The 16,518-nt window shown below is 39.0% G+C and overlaps 1 protein-coding gene and 1 long non-coding RNA gene across 3 annotated transcripts in view; one reads left to right on the forward strand and one right to left on the reverse strand.

Moving 5' to 3' along the window:
• Nucleotides 1–512: 512 nt before the first annotated feature.
• On the reverse strand, nucleotides 513–8,162 carry LOC131423972 (uncharacterized). Its single transcript, XR_009226255.1, has 3 exons — nucleotides 8,036–8,162; nucleotides 7,594–7,663; nucleotides 513–7,215 (listed from the first exon to the last, which is right to left on the reverse strand). It is a non-coding gene; the product is annotated as an uncharacterized LOC131423972 (long non-coding RNA).
• A 159-nt stretch (nucleotides 8,163–8,321) lies between these two features.
• Nucleotides 8,322–16,518, forward strand: part of Rab30 (RAB30, member RAS oncogene family) — an 86,350-nt gene continuing 78,153 nt past the window's right edge. Inside the window, exon 1 of one of the 2 annotated variants that reach the window (XM_058577348.1) lies at nucleotides 8,322–8,526. The gene's annotated coding sequence lies outside the window, so the exon portion shown is untranslated. The remainder of the gene's footprint in view (nucleotides 8,527–16,518) is intronic. The other variant, XM_046439383.2, reaches the window with a different exon arrangement.

The following is a 16,518-nucleotide window of genomic DNA, read 5'->3' on the forward strand; positions in this document are numbered from 1 at the left end:
GCTGATTCAAAGTTTATTTGCCTGAGATGACACTACAGTTGCTAACCATTTGAGCAGGAATCAAGAACCCAGTTTTGACTCTAAAGCAGTTCTCATTTAGCTTTGTCTTCGAAGTTCCAACATTCAAGTAGACCACAGAGCTTGAATTCACTTTAGGTATCTGCAGATCAGATCCTGAAAATTAGTCAATCAATACTCACCATATTTGTCTCTAAATCGTATAATCCTTCAGTTAATTGTAAATCATGTGTACACACACACACATCACAAAACATATAAAGCATACTTTACTAAGCAAGGTATCTGGCTGATACCTTAAAACTGAGGGGATACTGCTTTCTAGCACCTAAGGCAGAGATAGTGTCATGATGAAAAAACCAAAACATTTTTTTTTTTTTAGTTGTAGATGGACACAATACCTTTGTTCATTTTTATGTGGTGCTGAAGATTGAACCCAGTGCCTCACATGTACTAGGCAAGTGCTGTACCACTGAGCCACAACACCAGCCCTGAATGTTTTTCAGTGAACCCTCATGAAGTTATTTTTGTCTCAAAAGAATAGTCTCATTTATTCATCAGTATTTCCACTTAGATGAAACTGAGGCATAAAAAATTCGCTCAAAGTCAACAGTGACAGAAATGTCATTTCAATCCAGGCCAACTGGCTCTGTAGTCTATGTTCTAAGATATACTGTACCATTCTGCCTTTTGAGTATTAAGCATTTTCATGTATTTCCTTAGCTCTCAAAAAAACTCAATGAAGTAGGCATATTTTCTCCTTATAGGATTTAAAGTCTCATAATGGACATGCCCAAGTCTTATAGTATTGAGATTCAAAGCCTCATTCAATGACCAAAAAAACTTCCCATGACCACATGAAGATGATCTTAAGATTACAGTATATGTAGCCTGTAGTTTTATTTTGACCTCAACTGGTACATGAATATTTTAATAACATGTCCCTACCAGTGTTACCAGAGGAATTGAGCACAGGGCTTATGCATGCCAGGGAAGCACTCTACCACTGAGCCACATTCCCAGCCCTTATAAACTGTTCAATAACATTTTAAGTGAACTCCACCATAGCTCTGATACATCCTAAAAATTAAGGCTACAGTGGACTATATATGACTTTTGAGCCTCTACTTAGATTCAGAACAAATTATATGAAGCTTACCTCTTATCTCAAACTACTGAGGAGGTGTTAATAATTAACATAAGAACTAATTACCTTCAAATCAACTTAGAAATAGTGGTGTGAAATAGTTCTCCAAATCTGGGTATTTTTGGGCCCATGGCTATAAGCAGTTAAATTTATTATTTTCATGCCTTTCCCTTTCTCTTGAACAGTTGAAATGGTAGGGCTGCTGGATTCAGTCTTAAATTTGTCAGGAATAGATGCTAGCCTGGACAAAGTTAGGCTTTAGCTTAAATTTTTGAGATCTGGGAATTTACTCCAGATATATGAGGTCTTGCAGCTTTCATTGTAGTTCAAAATGTCTTATTTTACAGCAGAGAACAATTCAACTGGCAAACATTTTCAAGTCTCCAGTGTATTCCTCCTTGTGTGTATCTCCTGAGAAATCATATTTGAACATACTGGGTCACACTGCCAGGATCTAGTTACAAGCAATGTCCTTTAATATATTTTTAAAATTATATTGAACTTGTCTAAGCTGATCCCTTCTTTTGCTGACTTCTGTTTATTTTGCCAGTTAAATCTCTTAGAAAATAATGAGGTGAGACTGACTTCAAGTAGTGGAAAAGTTAATTCTTAATTATGTTAAAATTGACTTTTTTTTTTGGTGGTGCTAGGAACTGAATCTAGGGCCTTGTGCATGCAAGGCAAGCACTATACCAACTGAGGTATATCCCTAGCACTGATTCCCTACTTTTTGAGGAGGGCTTTGTTATCAATTGCTTTTCTCCATATGCATTTTTCTTCATCTATATCAGATATCTACTCCCCTAAGTAATAGGGTTCATAAGTGTAGCTTAACCGGGCATGGTGGCACATGCCTGTAATCCCAGTGGCTCAGGAGGCTGAGGCAGGTGGATCACAAGTTCAAAGTCAGCCTCAAAAATTTAGTGAGGCCATGTCTCTAAATAAAATATAAAAAGGGCTGAGGATGAGGATGTGGGTCAGAGGTTAAGCACCTCTGGGGTTTAAACTCTGGTACCAAAAAAAAAAAAAAAAAAAAAAGTACCTAAGCAGGAACAGACAAGTCCTGATTAAGTCAAACTTCCTAGTTCAAATGGATACCAACTATTTTCTCTAACAGTGGTTGTGAAGACCCCAGAAGAAAAACAAAACAAAATGAAAAAGCAGAACAATTTTAGAAAAGACACCCAAACATGAACACTGAAGAGAGACGTCCATGGGACTGGAAGGCAAGAAAGACATATAACGTGCAACATTAAAGATGTGCAGAATTCAGAGTTGGAACTGAGATTCTCTTGTATGTAGATTGCCAAAGGTAAACAAGTAAAAGCTGTACCAGTGAAGACCATATCTTACATATATGGAACATAACTGTTTACAGTATTGAAGTTATAATGCAAATATTCTTGTCAAATTACCTGCACCACTATCCTTAAGGCAAAAACAAAATCCTTGGATAACTTTTATTTCAGCATGATTAAAAAAAAAAAAAGAAAAAACTTTTTGTTTTCTTGTTTATAGTAATGGTTGCACAACTCCATGAACAAATTTAACACCCAGTGGATTGCACACATTAAATGGCTGGACAGAGGAATTTCATCTCAAGAAAGCCATTTATAAAAGATTTTAAGATACAACTAAAAGGATTAACCTTAACAGCAAGTTCACCCTCAAAGATTTGCTAGCAAATTGACTTATGACTATGTATCTACTTACTTCAATTTGAGCATCTCTGCATGTTTGAATTTCCTAAAATGGCTGTTCATAAAACATACTTACATTGATAGCTTCAACTGTATGTACTCAAAGAAATGTTTTCTGGGGCTCCCTTATTACCCAAATCTGCTAAAAACTGAGAACAAAAATCATAGGATAAAGACAGCTCACCTTTCCTGGTTAATCATTAACTATGGATATGTGAACCTCAAATCTTGCTGTTGGAACATTAATCTTCAGTGGTACATTAAACCCAGCAGCTAAACTTGTCAATCCATTATATACACGATGGTTGGGTTACCCAAGAGTAGAAAACATACTCTTCTGTCTTCTTAACATAACTTTTTTCTTGTTGGGTGTGGCACCCCATTCCTGTAGTATCAACAACTTAAGATTCTGAGGTAGAATTGCAAGTTCAAGATCACCCTGGGAAATCTAGTGAGACATTGCCTCAAAATAAAAAAAAAAAAAAAAAAACTTAAAAAGGGGTAGGGATGAAGCTCAGTGGTAGACTTCAGGTTCAATCCCCCATACCAAGGGGGAAATTTTTTTTCTTCCTGTACAGAATTAAAGATCTTCCCTGGAGAAACTCTAGTTACTAAACCTAAATGGCAGGCTTATCTGTAACTACTTATGAAAATACTGGCTGAAAACCTTTAACTCAATCTTAGGGGAGGTCTGAAAAGACATTTTTGTAATGTTTTTATTTTCTCCCTTTAAGTTTGCTTATTGTCTTGATTACTTTTATTTGTTGGTCAGAGTAAGTTTTAATGTAACTTCTGGGCCTGTTATCACCTTTGGGTTATTGGCACTGCATTTCTGGAATTGGTAAGACAATTGCTGAACCGGAAGGGTAGGCAACATAGCAGATGGCAGGTTTTCCAAACTTCATAGGTCAGAATATGAAAAGGATTATTTCAAAACTTGGTAAGGTACAAAGTAATTCTAATACTTTTTTATAAATTTAGGCATTCTAACTATTCTTTTAGGGAATTAACTACTGATTTTCAGTAAAGACAGGGTCTGATTTTCATAATCAATTGTGAGGCTTTTCAAACTGTCCAGGTAAACTGGGAAAATCATTATGTAATTTTCTTCAAGTTAAGCCATCCCAGGCATAACCATAGTTACATAGTAACGCAACCCAGCAATAGGCATGCCACATTTCTTACCGTTATAGGCTAAAAGATTGTTGCCCTATATTGTCATTATATCAAAGGAAGAAATGGAGCTATATTTTAATGTGAACTTGTCATACAAATTTGACTTATTATTTCACTTAAGTTTCTTCTTTTTATATTTTTTTAGTTGTTAATGGATCTTTATTTATTTATATATGGTGCTGAGAATCAAACCCAGTGTCTCACATATGCTAGGTAAGCGTATTACCACCAAGCTACAACTCCAGTCCTATTTCACTGAACTTTCATCAACACCCCTGCTATTATCTATTGTCAAGGCTTTGTTATAGAAATTTTTAAAAATTTATTTTTATGTGGTGCTGAGGATTGAACCTAGTACCTCACCTGTGCAAGGCGAGTGCTCTACCACTGTGCCACAAATCCAGCCCTAGAATGTTATAAATTTTTTTTTGTGATAAAAGCAAACCATTAAAAATGGACTTCAAGGGCTGGGGCTATAGCTCAGTGGTAGAGCACTTGCCTAGCACATGAAAGGGACTGGGTTTGATCTTCAGCACCACATGGGTACAGTGCTTGCCTAGCATGTGTGAGGCACTGGGTTCAATTCTCAGCACCACATTAAAATAAAGGTCCATGAACATCTAAAATAAAAAAAAAAAAATTAACCCCCTCCCCAACAAAAGTATTGTGTCTATCTACAACTAAAAATAAAAAAATGGACTTCAAACTAAAACAGTAGGAATTCAGGCTAATAGTATCTCCAAATGTACCTCCCTCCTCTAAAGATGTATTAAAGTTTGTTTAAATCCTGCGATTAATTTAAACATTTAAACTGCTTATTCTCTTAGGTCTTATCTTAATCATCAGCAAATATGGATGAAAAGAATGTAACTGGACTTTGAATGTAAAGACTGTAGACAAATTCAGTGAACCAAAGAATTTGCAGAAGCCAGGCACCAGGAACATGTCTGTATTCCCAGTGACTCTAGGACATCGAAGTGGGAGGATAGCTTGGCTGGAACCCAGAAGTTCCAGGTCAGCATGGAACATAACAAGACCCCATCACAAGACAACAAACCTAAAAAATAAACATTTCTTCTATTTTACAATTTTTTAAATTGTCTGAGATTCCAACACTAAAATCAAATATATACTGAAATGTATAAACCCTCGAGTATCATAGGGGAAAAAAATCTGGAGCTTAAAAAAAATGCGCATAGCACTAAAGATGGAAGGAACTGGATTTCACCTTTAGCTATGCGTCTTACCACTAGCGTGCAGTGTGACCACTAGTAATTTTAAAATTTACTGTGTCCATTTCCTCTTCTGTAGAACATGTCTTAGACGATCTGTAAGATTTCTCATTTCTAAAAAGGGGCCTATATGACTTTAGATACTCAAATATCAAGAACGTTACAATATCAATAATCTAAAAAAATTCTAGATTTAGGGCAAAGGGTTGTTATTTCCAGAAAATTCCCCAAACCAAAATATCATGTTGCCTCTTTCTGAATAACTACCATGATTTTATCATGGCAATGAGCTCTTACTGGCATTGTGCTATTACTGGGTGTCTCTTATTATTAGGCTTTGTTAGGATTAGGCTAAACCTTCACTCTCAGAAACATCTAGGTAAGTGATGATATGGCAGTACTTTTAAGGTTAACATTGATTTCTTCTCCCCAATTTCAGCTGCATTTGCTTCCCAAATGCCATGTTTAAGTTGATCACCAGGTGAATCCCTCATCTACACTTTCAGAAATCACATGGATAAAATCAGCAATTAACTAGTTTTTGCCAAAATCTTTTTGTTATTCCTTGCTTTAGATAATACAAAAACACAAATACAGGATGCAGAAGACTACTCCACCCAAGCCCTGTAGTCACACTTATAAAGTTCTAAAAATACTCAATAGTTGGTTCCAATTCAACAGGGATGGATGGGCAGTAGTAATATATTTTTAGATTTTTATAGGCAATCCTGACACTTATCCTTGTTGAAAAAAACCTCTGCTCTAAATGCAACTGACTCAATACTCTTAAATGTGCTACCTATGATACTTGAATGTAGTTTATCTCTTTCCTAATTCCAATTTTAAAATGTTTTTCTAATTCAATATTTTCCTCAGGCTATTCTTTCAGAAGCTAGCATCACAGACCCACAGATATTAATTTGTAAATCAAATTTCTAAACAGGAGTGTGGAATTTTTCCCCCCTCATCAAAGTAAGAATTACATCATGGAGGGGCTGGGATTGTGGCTCAGTAATGGAGTGCTACCTAGCATGTGCGAGGCGCTGGGTTCGATCCTTAGCATCACACAGCAATAAATAAAATAAAGGCACTGTGTCCAACTACAACTAAAAAAAAAAAAAGTTTAAAAGAAAAAAAAAAAAGAATTAAATCACGGACAATTTTAAGGATACTAAATACATTCGTTTCACGTATGGCCAGATGTTCAGATGAACAACTTTAAACTTAAAAACTTTAAACTTAAAAAGATATCACTCTTATTTTTCACACGTAAGATTTTTGAGCATTCTGTTCCTTTCCCCACTATATACTGGCCTTTCACAGTAACTCAAACTAAGGCTGTTGCTTACATAACTGTCTTATAAAATGCACAAGATTTATTAGCTCAAAACATTTCTAAGGTAAGCCAGAGGTCAGAAAAAAAAAAAGTAAGCATTTGCTTCTTTCCAACTACTTACCATCAGTATTTGCAAAAGTGTTTCTGAATAACATACTATTTGTATGAGCCTTGTACATGGTTGTATTCATGGATAAATGACACCAACAATTTACCTTTGTGTAAGAATGAAACAAAGTGACTCATCTTGTGGCTTGTTCCCAGGAACATGACATATGTTGAGTCTTTCAAATTCTGTTTTTATAATTATCATCTGCATACATCTGAAAGACTGTTTCTGCCTGTTTTGGTCATTTTAAATCACTCTGACTAGCCTTTTTTTTTTTTTAATAGGAGAAACTATCTGCTCTAATTTTATTATGTCCTAATAGAGATATAGTGCATACCTCCACTAACCCCCCCAAACCACAGTCAATTCTGTTCTCAGAATAAAGTGCAAAAGGGAGAAGTAGGTGGGGGAAGCACAGATAACAGCATTTTCTTTAACCCTTGAGACACCCTCAGCAGGAAATGAAATTTCCCATCTTTCCATAGTGTAGACAGACTCTGGAAAAGAACAAACATACAATTCTGTTTTAGTAACACAATTGGGGAAAAAAATACAGTTCATTTAAGAGACTGGGCAAAATGACTTAAAAGTTCTTAAAGCAGTCATACGTATGGAATACCACATACTAAATGAATTTTTAAAATAAACTGGCAATCCATGTTAATCAACTTAGCATACGCTTCGTTTATCCAAGAACCAGTGTTACTCCGGATCAGTTCACCCGCCCTCGGTAAGCCTATAAATAATATGCCCTTTCAACCTCCCTGCTTTCTCCAGTCAGTGAGTTGTCGTTCAACTGGATGTTTCTCCTTTAGGCTACTCCATGTTTTTTTCTCATCTTCAAGGCCAAAGCAATGTTCCCTTCTAGCCCGTACCTTCCAATAACGGTTTCTTTTAAGACCTTTGCAAATCACTTCCGTATGAGAAATAAGTGAAGGCCCAAACCTAGTAGAGGGGGCATGATTGTTGCAAATAAATAGCAAGAAGACACAAATAAGGACAAAGTTTCCCCCAACTCCTTAGGTGAAAGCCGGCAGCACCTCAGCAGAGGCAACCACCGCGACGGTCCTGCTAGCCAGTCTAAGGGAGCCTCCACTCCCAGAAGTAAAACAACTCCCTCAATCCCTTAGAAAATGGGGCGGGGGGCGTGGGGCTCCATGCAACCCTGCAGGACCGTGAGGCGGAGGCTCACTCGGCCTCCATCCAGATGCCACCCCCAGTTGGACCCGCAGGACATCAGCCCCCAGGGCGGCTTCCACCCGGCTCCCCACCGGATCGGGGCCCAAGGTTCTCCCATCGGCTTGCTCTCCACCTCACCGTCCCCACCGCACCACCACTCGGATCCCGCGCTCCCTGAACCTCCGGGCGGCTCCGCGGAGTCCTCCCGGCACTCCTAACATGGCGGCCGAGTCGCCTCCGCTCCCTCGCTCGGGCGCGTCCGACCTTGGCGCATTTTGGGCATTGTAGTTCCGGAGGTAGACTCGGTGTCTCTCCCGGACGCAAGAAGACTACCATTCCCAGAATGCACCTCTCCCGAGCATGGCTATTGGGGCCTCTGTGGACAGAGGGATGATGTCATTGCAAAAACCCCACCGCATTCATTGTGCTACGGTCTATCCACCCCCTTACTGCTGCTGGGCTTGCGATTGCCGCTCGCTCCAGCTGAGCTCAGAGTAGCAGCAGCACTAGGGCAGGGACCGACTCCAGCCCTTGGACTTAGGACATCGCAGTACCTTCCCTTGCGTGCGTGACTCTTTCGCACATCATTTCTGTTTATGCCTGGGGTGGGGAGAAAAATCCCAAACCAGGTGAGTTAAAGTGATTTATTCAAATGGTTCTCCCAAGTTATTCCTCCCGCTTAGTTCTTAAGGCTTTCTTTTGGGAAGATGGGGGCGGGGGGAATTGGAGGTTCTCACGGGCGCTGCTAAGGGAAAAGCTCTGTGCAATTTGGGTCACTGCAAAGAACTCCAGTAACGTACACCCGCCAGAGGACCGGTGCCTGCCAATTCCCTAGTCGCAACTCCCCTCAACCTTTTGAGGCTGGCAGAGGGGGCTGGGCTGGGAAGGATGTTGGGAAGTGCTCTTGGAAAATCAGAGGAGGGCAGAGGTGGGGGACTGCAGTCCTGTCACAGCCCGAGTCCTGAGGTTTGAGTGGGAAGGGGTGATGCGTGGGGAGAAATGGAGACAGTGATTTAATGTGGTCGCACTACTTTAGAACATTTATATGTCGCTTGGACGAGCACACACTATTCAATTTAAAGAGGTGTATGTTTCTTTTTGAGTAGCTTAAGTTTCGTAGGGCTTTATTTTATGTGTGTATGCCTATGCCGTTTGTCTCTCCTTTTCTGCTGATTTGAGGTGACAGTGTCCTTTAATGGTGCACTCCGTGCTCGTCAGAAACATTTCACGTGTCTGAGGAAGGTTCTGTTAGGCTGCTGGAAGCAGCATTTTAAAGTGTTCTCCGTTCTCCTGACTGCAGGATTCGGGATTGTTTGGAAGTGGAGCCTACAGATTTGTGCTTGTGTGAGTGTTTTAAATTACATTGCAATAGGCTCCTTGCCACTGACAATGGTACCATAATGAGCTGCTGTTTCCCGATGCACAGTCACCACTCACAAATAACGGTTTGCAGACTGGATCGATTAGGGAAACCCGGGTTTATTTTAACGCGTTAGGGAAAGGGAAAGTTAGTGTTATCAACCTTCATTTGCCATTGCTGATAGGAAGAGTGATCATGGCCAGGGAAACCAAGGAGCATAGTGGTGTTGTGCTCAGTTTGGTGGTAGTGGTTGTTTTTAAACAAACTGACACATTTAATAGGGGAATAAGAGCTTGTATGATGTTGGCTGTCTTTTAAGAGGTAAAGAGATGATCAGTGCAATAAATATGTTACTTTGAGATAAACAGCTGGCAGACTCTAGAACAGATGGGGCCAGTCTTAGCAGAGAGATTTACAACCTTGGAAATGAATGGACCTGGGGTCAACCACACCCCCTCTTGGAATGTCAAAAGAAGGAGAAATGCCAGAATATTTGCTTAACTCTAAAATGCTAAACCTTTTCACAGCTGAGTCAGGGATTGGGGAAAGTCATTACTAGCTGTTTTCTGCTGTAGTGAACCAATTTTGTTCATATTTTCATTAAGACCCTTTGGTCTCGAAAGTTGCAGACCGGTGATACTTGGTTAAATGCTGTGTGTTACTGAATACAAAGACAATCCATTGTATGGACTTTGTAGTAGAATGATTTATTGGGATGCAATGAGCAGCTTTTGGAATAGGGAAAAGATCCAACAGTCTGCCTTTGCCTCTTCCCACATCTCTTGATGCTTACTCTGCTCTTGCAGAGAACCTACCCTTTTCTTCTATACCTTCCTTCTTAGCCTACCCCACCCACATCTCTTGAAATTGTTTCTTTCCCTATTTGCGCTTCACATTTTCCCTGTTTTAGACTTTCCCCTTTATTCTCAATATATCACACCCTTTCTCTAAGTCTCTTTTTCACCTCAGAATACCCTCCCCGATCCTCCTTCTCTTCACTCAGGAACCCCAGGGTGAATGTAGACTGTGTGGATAGTTATTGAGTCCTTTTTGAAGAGGCTTTAGCTATTCTTTTTTCTTGCAATCTGTATTTGGCAGGATGACCAGCAACAATCCTGACCCTTGGCCTGGTTTGTGGTTTCTGTGATAGACATGGTCTGGCCCCTGCAGCTTATGGACAATGAAATGTTGCTGTTGAGTTCACGCCACTTTTTCTTTTGCTGGCACCTGTGAAGAACTGCCAATGTACTGGTGAGGTGGGACACACATATAATCCAACTTGAGAAGCTGAGGCAGGAGGATTGCAAATTTGAGATCATCCTGGGCAATTTAGCCAGATGCCATTGAAAAAAAAATTAAAGGGACTGGGGGTGTGGCTCAGCAGTACAGTGCTCCTGGGTTCAGTCCTCAGTACCAAGAAACGAAAAACAAAAACTGCCAATGGGTTAGCAAAGTTTTTGAATGGTTTTCAAATAGCTTCTGCCTTACTGATACACTTTTTAATTTTCTTATCCCTGCTTCAGTAAGTGGTGGGAATGGGAAGACTGTTTTCCCCCTTGCTGTTTCTTGTTGATTATTAAGGAGCAATCAGGGACCAAACTGCCCATTTGTTATTTGAAGATACTTGGAAGTGCAATAGCTTTCTTCCTGTTATTTCTTCCCTTATTGGAGGCAAGTTTGTTATTTTATAGCCCTCTTGTAGGAAAAGGGTGGTAGTTGTGTTACTTTGCTTAACAGTAGTGTTTCTTCAAGGCTTGGCAAGTCTAACTGCTGTCTCTTTGAAGGCAACTATTATGATAGGAAGATTCAAGCTGTCATTCAGGACATCTCTTGCACCCTGACCAACTACACATTTCTTTTTAATTTACATATTCGCAAAGGGATAATGATCTTTGCAGTTTGGTTTACTTGGGCTGATGTTATAGCCCTCCATGATCTGACCCCAAACTATTCTGACAGCATAGTAGTTAAGCAGCTATTCTGTGTCAACACAATGTGAAATGAAATGTGAAAAGAAATGCTTCTCTTGTCCTTATAGAGCTTATATTCTAACAAGAGAGACAATCCTTGAACAATTGTAGGTGTGATAAATGTTTCTTCCAAAGAAGAATGTGTGCTAAGATGGGGCAAAATCCATAATGTGGTGTTCCTCTTGTCTGGGGCAACTGGGGATGGTATCCTGTTGGAAATGACACTTCCAAACACTTAAAAAGGGAGTGGAAGTAATTCAGAATGACCATAAGAGGTGCTTAGGATGGAGTGAAGAGGGTTTCTGGCAGAAGGAACTGCATGGTCAAAGTACAAAGGAATAGTGGTGAGCAAGGGGACAGAGACCAAAATGAGGAAGAATGAGATTGGAGAGGTGGACAGAGGCTGTAGAGTGGAGGTTTTCTGAGCTACAGGTAAATTTTTGTCTTTATTTTAAGGGCAATGGGGGCTTTAATTAGCCGGATGAATGACATGTGGAATAGTAAAAAGTCATCCTGACTGTTAAGAAGAGATTGGAGGAAAGGATTGGTTGGAGTGAGTATGTGGAAACACATATATTTTAAGTGTATTTATTCCACTAAGTTATATGGATCCCCAGGTGTATGTGCCCTATGCTAGGAATATGGCATTGATAGTGATAGTGTTCGTTTTTTGGAGGGATTCACCAAAGTGAGGAAGACAAACAAATAATCACATATGGGGAAGTATTTAGGCAATGCCAAGAGAGCACAGGAGGTGTCCTTTCTTATGGATGGGGATGTCCACAAATTGGCAGGTAGCTTTTGACCTTAAACATGAAGGCAAGAAACAGTGTGGTCCCAGGCACCTAAGAGAGTGTCTTCTACAAATTAGGGACTGTGAATGTTTGTCGACTAAGTCTCTAAGGGCCTCTTCAAAAGCAGGAAATATCAACACATTGGAAGAGGGCAATTAGTAATAATGCAAATGTCAAATGTAAAGTGCTTTTAACAAATCAGTTCCTGAGACCTGCAGACTTTGAGTTGTTTTGTGGATTACTTTTAGGGAAATTCAGAAATATTTCAGTTCTGTTTTTTTTTTTGGGGGGGGGGGCTTAACTTCTTTGATTCAAGTTAGTTTCTCAAAAAGCTTTCTAATTGCATAAAGATCCCTAAATCAGTGGATCTCATTTTTTTGAGATTTATAGATAAGTAAAATCACACACAAATAATACAATAAAGTTAGGTGGGCTGTTGACAAGTTATTTTCTTGGCTGTGGTAGAAATGTTGCTCATTATTAAATAAGAACATTTCCAAGTTTAGAGGAGTTTTATTTGATACACAGAGAATTGGGGGAGGTACTGTGCATTGAAGCCAGGTGCTTTACCACTGAGCTATATCTCACCCCCACCCCCACCCCGCCCTTTTTCTTTTCTTTTTTTTCTATTTTGAGACTGGGTCTTGCTAAGTTGCTGAGACTGGCCTCACATTTGCAGTTCTCCTGCCTTAGCCTCCTGAGTTGCTGGGTTTACAGGTGGGAGCCAACAAACCTGTCCACAGATACTTTATTTTCAGTTTCTTCTTCATAGGAATCTAACCCTTGAGCACTAGGTAGACTTCCTCAAGATTAGTCTAACATAGGGGTTCCTGACTGGTCCCTGGAAGGTTCTCAGGGAGATTATGACTCATGAGTTCACATATTGAATTGTGTGTGTACGTGTTCATGTGCTAAAATTCACATGAGCATCCTGCATTTTTCTATCACTATGTGTGTGTCCTTGGGCAAATTACTTGCCCTCTTTGAACCTCTGTTGCTTTGTAAAATTGTTGTGAGGATTAAATGAGAATGTATTGTAAATGTCTGGCACTATGCCTGGTATAGCTGGTGCTCATGGCAGCTATTTCTGACATTATATTTATTGATGATTTTTAACATTTTATTTATTGGGTGATGCTAGTTTAGAACCCATAGTGAGAAAATGAGGGAAAAAATAACAGTGTAATGATACGTTCCAAAGCAAGGGGAAGTACACATCATCAACATGGAATTTTTGCTAGAAATGTTTAGCTTACATCTAATCATGAGGAAATAAATTAGACAAATCCTGATTGTGAGACATAATGCAAAACAGCTGGACTGTGATCTTAAAAAAATGTCAATATCATGAATGACACAAACAAAAAAAGACATCGGGAACTGATGTATATTAAAGTAACACATCCAAGTGCAACAGGTAAAACTTCATTGGATCCTGAACTTTAAGAAAAAGGAGGGCTGGGGATGTGGCTCAAGTGGTAGCGCGCTCGCCTGGCATGTATACGGCCCGGGTTCGACCCTCAGCACCACATACAAACAAAGATGTTGTGTCCGCTGAAAACTAAAAAATAAATATTAAAAAATTCTCTCTCTCTCTCTCTCTCACTCTCACTCGCTTTAAAAAAAAATTAAAGAAAAAGGAAAACTTATTATAAAGGGTGTTTGGGGATGGTGGAGGAATGGGCATGGGAGCTGCATATGAGACAGTCAGTCACAATGCTAGGTTTCTTGGAGGTGATGACAGTTTCACACTTTAGCCTGATATGTGGGTATTAGTGTGTACATCCGTTGTGTTTCTGAGTGGTCTTCAGGAACATCAGAGCAAAGCCAGAAGATGGCTCAGACTGCTTCCGAAGAGAATGATCTTCTTGGTCACAGCAAGTATTTAATCAGCCTGTGGGTTAGGACACCATTTGTTGGGATATTGTATGTCCCTTTCATGTCCATTCTAGAGACAAGCTTGTCATTCTGAGACTGAAACATCTACAGCTGGTTGTCTGACCTTGATATTACTAGAAGTAGTAATATAGGTGAGACATTAGCTATTTTTTATTTTTTGAGAGGGATTACTGGGGATTGAACACAGGGGCTCTTGACTACTGAGCCACATTCCCAGCCCTGTTTCATATTTTATTTAGAGTCAGGGTCTCACTGAGTTGCTTGGTGCCTCGCTGAGCCTGGCTTTGAACTTGCGATTGTCCTGTCTTAGCCTCCCAAGCCACTGGGATTATAGGTGTGTGCCACTGTGCCTGGAGGACATTCACTATTTCCAAAGCGAGGAGGAAAGTATGGGAATGGGCACACATTTATATCTATTTTAAATTTGTGTTTTGATTCTATAAATAACACAAGATTAATTAAAATGATTGCAGAAATACTCAATGAACTACATTGGAAAAGTGCTTTTTAATTGTGTACCACAAAGATAAATCAACTGTCAGGTTTTGATGTATTATTCAGTCATTTCCCCTATATATATGCCAATAATTTATAATACATATTATTCTGCTTGATCTCCTTTGCCTGACATGCTTTGGGCATTTCCCCCAGGTATTTGTACGCTACTATAACTTAGGTGTTTTAATAATTGTTGGAAATTGTGCCACAGTGAATCTTTAAGTGCCCATCATTTTGTTATGAATTTGTAGAAATATTTCTGTAGGATACTTTTCTAGAGGTGTAAAGGGCACAAAATTTCCCTTGAATTGCCCCCTGATGTAAATTCTTATTAGCAATTTTTGGGAGTGCTATTTCTATACACCTTTGCCAAGTCTATTAGTCACTTTGGCCCTACTCTCTAAGAGAGGAAACTTGTGAAGGGTAGACAGAATGAGCAAAAATGGAATCACAGAGTTTCTGTTGGATTTTTTGAGGCTGTAATAAAGGTTGATGTGTAAATAATTCTTCGGGAGAGAGAAATAGAATACATTATTCTTGCTACAACATAGCGTACTGTTTAAAGAGTAAAGTGAAACAAGCAGCCAAGGGGTTTCCCCAGAAAAATTTTAAGAAAATTTTTATTTTTCAGTTATGGTTAACTTCACTAAAATGAGGACATCATCTAACTTGAGATGAAAATAACCTGCTCTGCTCACTTCCTCTGCAATTCAGTCACACAGCCACATTGGAAAGGGGGAATTTAATCTCCATTTAAAAACTATCTGGCAGGCGGTTAAAGTCTGAATGTTCATCTTTGTGAATTTCAGTAGAAGCAATAATAAAACAGATATTTTGGCATTTTCCCCCCCATGGAATGGTAGGTGTGAGCTTAGGAGTGGCTATCAGCTACTCACTCTGCCCTAACAGCAGACCTGGGAAAGAAATTATGAGGGTCATAGGTCATTAATGACAGGCTAAACACAAGGCCCTGGGTGTTCTGATAGGGAAACAAAAACAAAGGTGGAATTCTTCCCTACTTTCATTCTAGGAGACTGATATCTTTTAATGAGGGTCTTCAATAAAAGATGCTTTATGGAGGTATATTGTGTTTGCTGTCTCATTCTCAATGGTAGGCAGTAGATCTTAGCTGTGTTTTTTACATGCAAATGAAAAAACAATTCTCAGGCTTAATAATGTGTTTTTTTTTTTTTTAGGTTACCTAGCAGTAAATAAAGAAATAAGTAAAATGCAGATGTAGACCCTAGTTAAATTTTCTGAAACCAAAAACTATACTGTTTCTCCAGCTGCTTCCTGTTTTTGCTTTGTCTTCTGACTGAAGCTATAACTTCATGAAGTCAAGACTGGCTGGGGGGTCTGTTTCTGTGCTACCACCAGGCACCCAGGGAGTTTTCTGCTGACCTGTTGGATTTGCTGAAGTATTACTGCACTGCCATAGCATTAGCTAGATGTGAGGTAGTTCATATGTTTTATTTGATTATTTTTTTCCAACTTATTTTGGAAAACTTTTAAACCTATGGAAAAATTGTAAAAGTAGTACACCCCTGCAATTTTTTTTTTTTTTAAAGAGAGAGAGAGAGAATTTTTAAAATTTATTTTTTAGTTTTTGGTGGACACAACATTTTCATTTTATTTTTATGTGGTCCTGAGAATTGAACCCAGTGCCCCACGCATGCCAGGCGAGCACGCTACCGCTTGAGTCACATTCCCAGCCCTGCACTTTTTTTTTCTAAATTCATTTGCTTTCTCTTTCTGCACATCAACACACACACTTTTTTTTTTAAATAAAGCATTTGAAAGTTAAGTTGCAGACATCACCATACTTTATCTCTTAATCATGTATCCCCTAAGAATAAGGACATTCTTCCATGAAACTATACATCATTACATTGAAATGATATTTTTTTCAGATTACCCCAGTCTTTCTAATATCCTTTATTACTTTAAAAAAATTTTAAAAATTACTTAAACAATTTGTGTCCTTTAGTTTTCTTTAATATAACATAGTACTTCTGCTTTTTATTGTTGTTGTCTTTTATGATCTTGAAAATTTTGAAGATCTAAAGTTCGTTGTTTTGTGGACTGGAATTGGAATTATCC

Source organism: Marmota monax, unplaced genomic scaffold, assembly GCF_021218885.2.
Source record: "Marmota monax isolate L192 unplaced genomic scaffold, Marmota_monax_Labrador192_F-V1.1 WCK01_AAM20220418_F8-fsc00096, whole genome shotgun sequence".
Lineage (NCBI taxonomy): Eukaryota > Metazoa > Chordata > Mammalia > Rodentia > Sciuridae > Marmota > Marmota monax.